The 10844-nt window shown below is 37.0% G+C and overlaps 1 pseudogene; it reads right to left on the bottom strand.

The window, feature by feature from the left end:
* Nucleotides 1-9565: 9565 nt before the first annotated feature.
* The window catches only part of LOC106754389, a 12264-nt pseudogene continuing 10985 nt past the window's right edge, over nucleotides 9566-10844 (bottom strand).

The following is a 10844-nucleotide window of genomic DNA, read 5'->3' as shown; positions in this document are numbered from 1 at the left end:
TGGACTTTGTTTAGGTTGTAGATGTGTCCTTCACTGCATTGATACTCTTATTGGCTTGAAATCCTTGATTTTCTTTGCTTGGAAAGATGATTATGATGTTTGAGAGGGTGATTGATTGTGACAGAAATACCCTGTGTGAGATTTGAGCCACTTTATGTCTTTCTTGTGTGATATGTCTCTTGATTGCTTTCACATATGCCTTGGCTTGACTTTGTTGATAATTCTTGATTGATATGCATGTTTGGAAGTGATAAAGGCAGTTTTGTTGTTGAGCCTCTCTGGCCAAATGAGCCTACCTTGTTGTGATTCTTTGATAGCCCCTTTGAGCCTATGCTTTCCCCATTTCTTTGTTGTGAAGCTCATACACTAGCCCTAACTGAAAAACCATGTTTACCTTCACCTTAGGGAATTTTGGAGCTTTGGAATTGCTTTGGGAATAAGTGTGGTCTCCTTGGGGATTTTGATGAATTGGTTAGTTGGCTCCTCTTCTTGTTTTGTTTTGTAAATATGTTGTGTATCTTGTCTCTTAGAGTTGTGTTCTGAAAGGAGAGAAAAGAAAAGAGACAAGGTGAAAAAAAAAAGAAAATAAAATACATAAAAATTAGAGAAATAAAAAAAAATTGGTGTGAATAATGGAGTCAAGAAGAGGATTGAATTAGAGGTTTTGGGTGTGTTTGAATGTGTTACACTTGTTCCCCATTGCTCCTCTATTCCTTTTGGTTTATAGCTTCTCATCCATATTTATCCTCCCTTGTCCTTGGCCCCATTACAACCATGAAAAGACCTTTTGATTTGAACATGCATATGTTTTGAGTGTTGATATTAGAGGCTTGCCAAGTCTGATTGTGTTTGCTTTCTTGAGTGCATTGAGTTGACATTGTTTACCTTAGACACTTGAGAGAATCAATGTTAGTGCGCATCTGTGAGGTTCTGTTACTTTTGATTCACCTCTTCAGCTGATTGATCATTTTGCCATGCTTTGAACTGCTTGGATGATTTTTGTGAGTATCTGCCTTCTTTGATTCTGTGTTGGATACTGTCCACTTCCTTTCTTTGTTCAAATTTCTTGAGGACTGTAATTCTGTTTGTCTGTTCCCTTGTCAGTCTCTATTTTTTGTGTGTTGAGTCTGTGTCAATTCCCTGATGTCCGTTGAACTGTTCCCTGATTTTCGTCTTGGTTTTGCCCAGGAGTGCAAAAGACTAAGTGTGGTCTATTTTGATGAATCAATATTTTCTCGAGTTTACTTAGTTTATTGTGCTAGGATTAATCAGGGAATTGTGCTTAATTGTCCGATATTTTCCCGTTTTTCCTAATAGTGCTTAATTTGACCGGAAATTCTAATTTTAATTAATTTGAATATTCTGAGCTAATTATTTGCATTATTATTTGCAGAGAAAATTTTGGAGATATATTTTGGAGCATTCGGATGAAGACAAAATAAATCAAGACTTTTCCATAAGCGTTTTAGAATTAGTTGTATTTTAATTTAGTAGTTTAGAATTTTTAGACGAACTTTGACATTGTGGGCCAATTTTTGGTATTTGTTGTTGAGTCCAATAATAAAAAATAGACACATGGCACCCTAGGGTTGGGTGGACCCCACCCTAATTTTTGAGACACTTGATCCTAGAAAAAAGAGGAGAGGAGCCGTCACTTTTTGGCTAGACTCTCACTCTCGGCATTGTGGGATATACATTGGCTGCTGAACGTTTTTTTTGGCACACTTCTGGAGGAGAAAAATGGAGGGTTATGGTTAGAAGTATCTCAATTACTTGATTCCAGCACTTGAAGTTTATTCTAGAAGCTCATTTTTCCTTATTTTATTATGCTGCTACGCTGCTTTTAATTTCTTTTTGGTGCACACTACTTTCATTTTTTTTTTGGAGTCGTGGTACAGAGTATTAATTTCATTCATCCTTCATTTTTTTTATATGAGAAGAAGCATTGATTTAATTACAAGGTGCACACGGTTTCTAGAGGTGTCACGGTCTGGGAGCTGCTGTCACATGCGCACTTTCATTTTCTTAGAAGCAACTTATTTTTCCTTTAGATTTTTGCACGCTGGAAGTTGAAGAGAATGGCACGGGTTACGTTCTAAAGGATTCACGGCCTGTTGATTCCATTGTGTGGATCACGGCCAAGTAGATTTTATTTATTGCCATTTGCTTCTTCAATCTCTTTGGTAGATGCCATAGGTTAATTTGGTTAATTGCTAAATGTAATTTGTGTTGGTTGTTTCTTTCGCTTTAATTTAATTTTACATAGTAGGTTGAGTTGTCTTTCATTTCTTTAATTTAGTGTTGCATTTAATTTAATTTAACTTTGCTTAGATATTTGTTTAATCTAGTATTTGGTTTAGCATTTTCACTCTCTGGACTCGATTTTAAAAAAATAACTGCAACCACACCAGAGGTCGAAATGCTACATTTTATGTGTCAAATGAAAGATATTTGAGTCTATTTTCCAGGAAAAAAAACCTCATATCATTTAGAGTTCTGTAGAAAAAGTTATGGATAAAACATTGAGCAAAGGTCAAAGATGTCCTGTTCCAGCGTGAATTTTCGTAATTACTGTAGCAGTTTCGTTTTTATTGTTTTAATTTCATTTTCGTGCATGGTGAAACCTTTTCAAACCCCCCCCCCCAACTTCGTGTTCGACCTGATTCTCGAACCACATTTGGTCCTTGAGAGACGACCTAGGAGTCACTTCCTAGCTATACTGCATTTCTAATATGCAATCAAATTTGTATGGGCTGCGACAACCCATCAGTAGTGCATATATTATTTATTCTTATGATATATGGTTTGGAAAATCCTTAGTCATACATGGCGTGTGATTTCTGAATGTAGGTGTAGTAGCTGCTTCGTTGACACCTGTTGAAAATGACACTTCTCACAAGCAGGTGAATGCTGAATTATTATCTATTAAGTCCCCAAAGGAGTCTCTAGTTGAAGACGGTTTTGAAAAGGATGAAAACGAGTCCATTGTTAGTATTACTGTTGTTGGAGCCTCCGGTTGCTAAGAAGAAGATATTTCCAACTCTCTTTGCACTTTACTATGAAGAGCAGAGTTAATACTGCTATAAGCCTATTTTTTTTCTTTACCTGGATCCGACTCTTTGATAGATAACACTAGAATTATTATTCTTTTAAATCCTCGTCGGTTTTGGCTTGAATCTACTCTAGAACCCATCAAATCCTAATTCCAAAGTTTGTCGACTGCTAACAGCCGGGAACACCACTCAAAATCAATAACTAAGCACAAAAATGTAAGAGTTCAAGTACCTTTGCTCCCTATTTATAGGCTTAGTTAGCAGACGACTCAATAAGCTCTTCAAATTATGAAGTATGTCGTAATTTTTGTGTGGTCTTATCTGATGCTTTTTGCAATTACTTTTTGATTTTGACTCCTTTAAAATGATGTGTTGCTTTCATCAATATTTATGAGTTATAACTAATAATGAGAATTCTTGATCAACTTCACAATCTTGTTTCTCATAGAGTGCAAACAACTTATCACTGTCTGAACAGTTTACCTTATAACCCACATTTCAATTTATACACTATAAAGCAATGTTATCAAACACATATATCAGTTTATATAGTTACGTGTGTTTGTGTATGTGTTTTTGTGTGTGTGTGTGTGAGTCTGTGTGTGTGTGTGTGTTTGTGTATGTATGAGTGTCTTTGTGTGTGTGTGTTAATGTGATTGTGTGTGTGATGTGTGTGCGTGTGTGTGTGTTTGTGTTTATGTGTTTATGTTGGTGGTATGTGTGTGGGGGTATAAGTTTGTATGTATGTAGGTGTGTGCGTGTTTGTGTGTGTGTGTTTGTAGTGTAATATGTGTGTTTGTGTATGTAATATATGTGTTAAGGTGTATGTGTGCGTGTATCTATGTGCTTATGTNAAAGAAATCGGCAAGAACCATATTCTCTTGCGCATTGGATAACCACTTCATTTCTCACATTTTCTTCATCACTGAAAAACATCTCGTTCTCGAGCTTTTCATCTGCGAACTTCAGCGTAAGTCTCATTTCATCACAGAATCGTCCTCTTCCTTCATTTTTCACATCTCGTTCTCCTCTATATTTTTCGAGTTCTTAAGCCTTAGAACACCTATTCCTTATGTTTTTCACCATTTCCACCGATTGGTTTCCATTTTGCACCGATTAAACCAGTTTCCACCGAAAAAACTAGCATTTCCACCGTTTAATCTTGCGTTTGAACCAATTAATCGGTTCGTTTTGAGTTTCTTCACCTTTCCAGGGTTCCTTCGTGTTCAGATTAACCTTGGGTTTTAGAGTTCTTGTGAGTTCATCCTCTGATTCTAGTTCTCCTTCGAATTATCGTCATCATTCCGCTACGATTCATTCACCGGAGGGAGACTCAAGAAGTCAACATCGATTCGCTTGGTCTTCTTCTCGGAGCGGCATCATCTCTTCTTCCTCCTTTGTTTTCTTTTTTGTTTTCTTATCCGAAACCATAGGGCTAGAGGGGAAATAACGGCGAGTGAGAGAGAGGGCATTAAACACCTAGAGAGAAACATAACTAGGGATTAAGGCTCGGTTTCAAGGTGAGCAATGGAAAAACGCCATGACCTACGATGAGGCCTCCATGGAGCGCAACAAGAGCTTCTTCAACGCCTTGCACGAAAATTCGGTTTCCTTCTCAATTAGGTTTGGTTTTGCGATTTTGGTTTAGCTAACACAGGAAGAATCGATCGTCGTGAGTATCAATTGCTATTTGATTAGTTATCAAAACTTGTTAGGAGTGTAATTGGAGCGCCCCAAATGGGAATCCAATCATAGCCTTTATCCTTAAAGTAGTAAAACTTATGTAAGTAACTACCAATGTGTTAAATATATTCTAGTTTAGTCACTAAGTTGGTATTTTTTGTAGCATTTAGTGACCAATTTAATGAATTTTTCAGTACTTGAGGGACTACTTTTCACGATTTATAATCTTGGAGTGTTACTTGTATATCTTTCCTTCTTTAGGGGCCACATAGGAGAGAGAGTAATGCTCTAGGGATGAAATTGAGGGTTTATTCCAAGCTTACTATGTCTGATTGGTTGTGATTGGATGACCATGTATAAAATTACACTGGTAGTTGATGAATCAATATTTTCTCGACTTTACTTAGTTTATTGTGCTAGGATTACTCAGGGAATTGTGCTTAATTGTCCGATATTTTCCCGTTTTTCCTAATAGTGCTTAATTTGACCGGAAACTCTAATTTTAATTAATTTGAATATTCTGAGCTAATTATTTGCATTATTATTTGCAGGGAAAATTTTGGAGATATATTTTGGAGCATTAGGATGAAGACAAAATAAATCAAGACTTTTCCATAAGCGTTTTAGAATTAGTTGTATTTTAATTTAGTAGTTTAGAATTTTTAGACAAACTTTGACATTGTGGGCCAACTTTTGGTATTTGTTGTTGAGTCCAATAATAAAAAAGAGGAGAGGAGCCGTCACTTTTTGGCTAGACTCTCACTCTCGGCATTGTGGGATATACATTGGCTGCTGAACGTTTTTTTTGGCACACTTCTGGAGGAGAAAAATGGAGGGTTATGGTTAGAAGTATCTCAATTACTTGATTCCAGCACTTGAAGTTTATTCTAGAAGCTCATTTTTCCTTATTTTATTATGCTGCTACGCTGCTTTTAATTTCTTTTTGGTGCACACTACTTTCATTTTTTTTTTGGAGTCGTGGTACAGAGTATTAATTTCATTCATCCTTCATTTTTTTTATATGAGAAGAAGCATTGATTTAATTACAAGGTGCACACGGTTTCTAGAGGTGTCACGGTCTGGGAGCTGCTGTCACATGCGCACTTTCATTTTCTTAGAAGCAACTTATTTTTCCTTTAGATTTTTGCACGCTGGAAGTTGAAGAGAATGGCACGGGTTACGTTCTAAAGGATTCACGGCCTGTTGATTCCATTGTGTGGATCACGGCCAAGTAGATTTTATTTATTGCCATTTGCTTCTTCAATCTCTTTGGTAGATGCCATAGGTTAATTTGGTTAATTGCTAAATGTAATTTGTGTTGGTTGTTTCTTTCGCTTTAATTTAATTTTACATAGTAGGTTGAGTTGTCTTTCATTTCTTTAATTTAGTGTTGCATTTAATTTAATTTAACTTTGCTTAGATATTTGTTTAATCTAGTATTTGGTTTAGCATTTTCACTCTCTGGACTCGATTTTAAAAAAATAACTGCAACCACACCAGAGGTCGAAATGCTACATTTTATGTGTCAAATGAAAGATATTTGAGTCTATTTTCCAGGAAAAAAAACCTCATATCATTTAGAGTTCTGTAGAAAAAGTTATGGATAAAACATTGAGCAAAGGTCAAAGATGTCCTGTTCCAGCGTGAATTTTCGTAATTACTGTAGCAGTTTCGTTTTTATTGTTTTAATTTCATTTTCGTGCATGGTGAAACCTTTTCAAACCCCCCCCCCCAACTTCGTGTTCGACCTGATTCTCGAACCACATTTGGTCCTTGAGAGACGACCTAGGAGTCACTTCCTAGCTATACTGCATTTCTAATATGCAATCAAATTTGTATGGGCTGCGACAACCCATCAGTAGTGCATATATTATTTATTCTTATGATATATGGTTTGGAAAATCCTTAGTCATACATGGCGTGTGATTTCTGAATGTAGGTGTAGTAGCTGCTTCGTTGACACCTGTTGAAAATGACACTTCTCACAAGCAGGTGAATGCTGAATTATTATCTATTAAGTCCCCAAAGGAGTCTCTAGTTGAAGACGGTTTTGAAAAGGATGAAAACGAGTCCATTGTTAGTATTACTGTTGTTGGAGCCTCCGGTTGCTAAGAAGAAGATATTTCCAACTCTCTTTGCACTTTACTATGAAGAGCAGAGTTAATACTGCTATAAGCCTATTTTTTTTCTTTACCTGGATCCGACTCTTTGATAGATAACACTAGAATTATTATTCTTTTAAATCCTCGTCGGTTTTGGCTTGAATCTACTCTAGAACCCATCAAATCCTAATTCCAAAGTTTGTCGACTGCTAACAGCCGGGAACACCACTCAAAATCAATAACTAAGCACAAAAATGTAAGAGTTCAAGTACCTTTGCTCCCTATTTATAGGCTTAGTTAGCAGACGACTCAATAAGCTCTTCAAATTATGAAGTATGTCGTAATTTTTGTGTGGTCTTATCTGATGCTTTTTGCAATTACTTTTTGATTTTGACTCCTTTAAAATGATGTGTTGCTTTCATCAATATTTATGAGTTATAACTAATAATGAGAATTCTTGATCAACTTCACAATCTTGTTTCTCATAGAGTGCAAACAACTTATCACTGTCTGAACAGTTTACCTTATAACCCACATTTCAATTTATACACTATAAAGCAATGTTATCAAACACATATATCAGTTTATATAGTTACGTGTGTTTGTGTATGTGTTTTTGTGTGTGTGTGTGTGAGTCTGTGTGTGTGTGTGTGTTTGTGTATGTATGAGTGTCTTTGTGTGTGTGTGTTAATGTGATTGTGTGTGTGATGTGTGTGCGTGTGTGTGTGTTTGTGTTTATGTGTTTATGTTGGTGGTATGTGTGTGGGGGTATAAGTTTGTATGTATGTAGGTGTGTGCGTGTTTGTGTGTGTGTGTTTGTAGTGTAATATGTGTGTTTGTGTATGTAATATATGTGTTAAGGTGTATGTGTGCGTGTATCTATGTGCTTATGTGTGTGTCAATGGGGGGTTTATGTACGTGTGTGTTTTTTTGTGTTTGTTTGATTGTGTGTGTTTGTTTGTGTCTTTGAGAGTGTTTGTGTGTATGTGTCTTTGTGTGCGTAATATGTGTGGGTGGGTGGGTGTGAGTGTGTATATGTTTATACGGTTGTGCGTGTGTGTGTGTGTTTATGTGTTTAATACATGTGTTTGTCAGAATGTTTGTGTGTTTTTGTGTTTGTGTGTGTCCATGTGTGTGTGTGTTGGTTTGTGTGTGTGTGTTTGTGTTCGTGCGTGTGTGTGTCTGTTTGGGCGTGAGTTTGTGTGTGCATTTTTATTTGTGTTTGTATGTGTTTGTTTTTGTATTTGTATGTGTGAGTGTGTGTGTGTGTGTGTGTGTGTGTGTGATTGTATGTTTTAATGTTTGAGAGAGAGAGAGAACAAGAAAAAGAGAGAGTGTGTGTGTCTATGTGTTTGTGTATGTGATGTGTGTGTTTATGTGGGTGATATGTGTGTGTAGGTGAATGGAAGTGTAAGTATAGGTTTGTGTATGTGTGTGTAATATATGTGTTTGTATGGGCAGGTGTGTGCATAATATCTGTGTGTGTTTGTTTGTATGTGTTTGTGGTGGTAGGTGCATATGTGTTTGTGTGTGCATTCATGTGTGTATGTGTATGTGTGTTTGTGCGTGTGTGTGTTGTTGTGTGTGAATGTGTGTTTGTGCTTGCTTGTTTGTGTGAGAGGGTGTGTCTGTGTTTGTGTGGCTAATATGCATGTGTGTGGGTATATCTGTGTTTATACAGTTACGAGTGTTTATGAATATGTTAGTGTAATATGTGTGTTTGTGTATGTATGAGAGTGTGTGTGTGTGTGTGTGTGTGTGTGATGTGTGAGTGTGTGATGTGTGTGTGTGTGTTTATGTGGGTGATATGTGTGTGAGGGTATAAGTTTGTATGTGTGTGTTTAATATATGTGTTTGTGTGGGTGGGTGGGTTTGTGTGTTTGTGTGTGTGTGTAATATGTGCGTGTGTGTGTGTCTATGTTTGTGTGTGTGTGTGTGTGTTTGTGTGTGTGCATGTATGCATGTGTGTTTCTGTTTGTGTGGGTAATATGTGTATATGTGAGTGCGTATGTGTGTGTGTGTGTGTGTGTGTTTGTGTGTGTGCATGTATGCATGTGTGTTTCTGTTTGTGTGGGTAATATGTGTATATGTGAGTGCGTATGTGTTTGTGTTTATACAGTTACCTGTGTTTGTGTTTGTGTTTTTGTGTGTGAGAGTGTGTTTGTATGTGTGTGTACTATGTGTGTTTCTGTATGTAATATATGTGTTAATGTGTATGTATGTGTGGATGGGTTTTTGTGTGTATACGTGTGTGTGTGTTTTTTTTTTGTTTGTGTGAGTGTGTGTGTTTGTTTGTGTTTGGGAGTGTTTGTATGTGAGTGTCTTTGTCTGCGTAATGTGTGTGTGTATGTGGGTGTGTGTGGCTATATGTTTATACGATTGTGCGTGTGTGTGCGTTTATGTGTTTAATATATGTGTTTGTGAAAGACTGTGTGTGAGTCATTTTTTGTGTGTACGTGTGTTTCTGTGTGTAATATGCGTGTGGGTTTAAATACCTTTTTAGCCCCCAAGTTACGGACTGAATTTTTGTTTTGTACCCGGTTTTAAAAATGAAAACATTAGATAGATCCCTATGTTATGAAAATTGTATGAATAAGGTCCTCTCCGTTAAGTTCACAGCAACAACGTTAATTCTATGCTGATCTGGACACTTTTTCTCTTCTCTCCTCTGCTGCACAGCTTTTTCTCTGTCATGTTCAGTTTTTTCTCTCTCTTCCATTAATGCAATTAAGTGTAATTATTATTAAAATTTGGCAGAAAGTTATTGTGTTGACAAATCTCCACGTTCGATGGGGGTCCACATAAATAAGCAACTGAAAGCCTTTGCTTCACTCGATTCATCAAGACCCGTGGAGCACACTCAAGTACAACTCGATTGACAATATCTGCATCAGGTCTCCCACGTTTACCACAAGCCCGACATTCACTGGTGGCACCGTCACCCATACGCTACCTTTCCGGTGAACTTGCAGTCCGCTTAAGTTGTTCTGGTAAAGAATTGTCAAAAGGGTGGAATCCGTGTGGGCGGCCAGACCCATTGCCCGATCCAGATCCGGACATGTTGGGTACGAATTCAGTTGCAAGGCAGCGCAAGTCATTTTGAATTGACCTTTTGCACCGGCCCATTTTAGGTCTTGCTTTGTGATACCCAAAAATTCCAACATCAGCCACATCAGTTTTTCTGCTAGCTTTTTCATCGTTTCATCATACTGCATGACAATGTCACTAAACAAAAAGATAAAAACAAAATTCAAAAATAAGCCCAGAGATTTTTGACATATTAAGAAACATTAGTATACACACACATATATACTAACCAGTGGTAATCTTGGGGCCATAGTTGTTAAAATGCTCGAGAAGGGATCTGACAATTGTGAAGCCTTCGGACCACATAAGTTTGGGGAAGAAGGAAGAGATGAGAGCGAGGCCATAACCATCGACACCATCGGGGGAACGAGCTGCTCTGTGCTTGTGGTGAGAGGGAAGAGAGAAGAGGGTTTCTCCAAGGTGTTGAATGTCATGGAGAAGAGTGATGGGTACGCATGGTTGAGCACTTGATAGACTCCCCAAGTTCTGCATGCATGGCCTATTAGGTTTGAAGCATTTGGGTCATTGAGATCAATGACAGGAACAATGTGGTTGAGGGTAGAACTATTATTAGTTTGATCTTCGTGTTTTGTCCAAGTGTAAGATTCAGGAAGTTCTTGTAGAGAGTTTAAGTGAGGGTGCTTGTGTTGAACGTGAAGTGTCCAATATTCTTTTTCTTTTTAATTTTCCTTCTCGTTTTCGATCAAAATGGCTGGCAGTATTTTTGTAAGGAGAGATATTTTCTATTTTCTTACTTACTAATTTTCTAATTATCTAATTCTCTAATTTTCTATTCCAGCATATGTTTATTAACACTGGTCGTAAAACCGTGCATCCCACGAAGCCACCTTTGTTCTGTGTCTTGTAATATATATATATATATATATATATATATATATATATATATATATATATATAT

Source organism: Vigna radiata, unplaced genomic scaffold (assembly GCF_000741045.1).
Source record: "Vigna radiata var. radiata cultivar VC1973A unplaced genomic scaffold, Vradiata_ver6 scaffold_458, whole genome shotgun sequence".
In the NCBI taxonomy this organism is placed as follows: Eukaryota; Viridiplantae; Streptophyta; class Magnoliopsida; order Fabales; family Fabaceae; genus Vigna; species Vigna radiata.
This window is presented reverse-complemented; position numbering and strand designations above follow the sequence as displayed.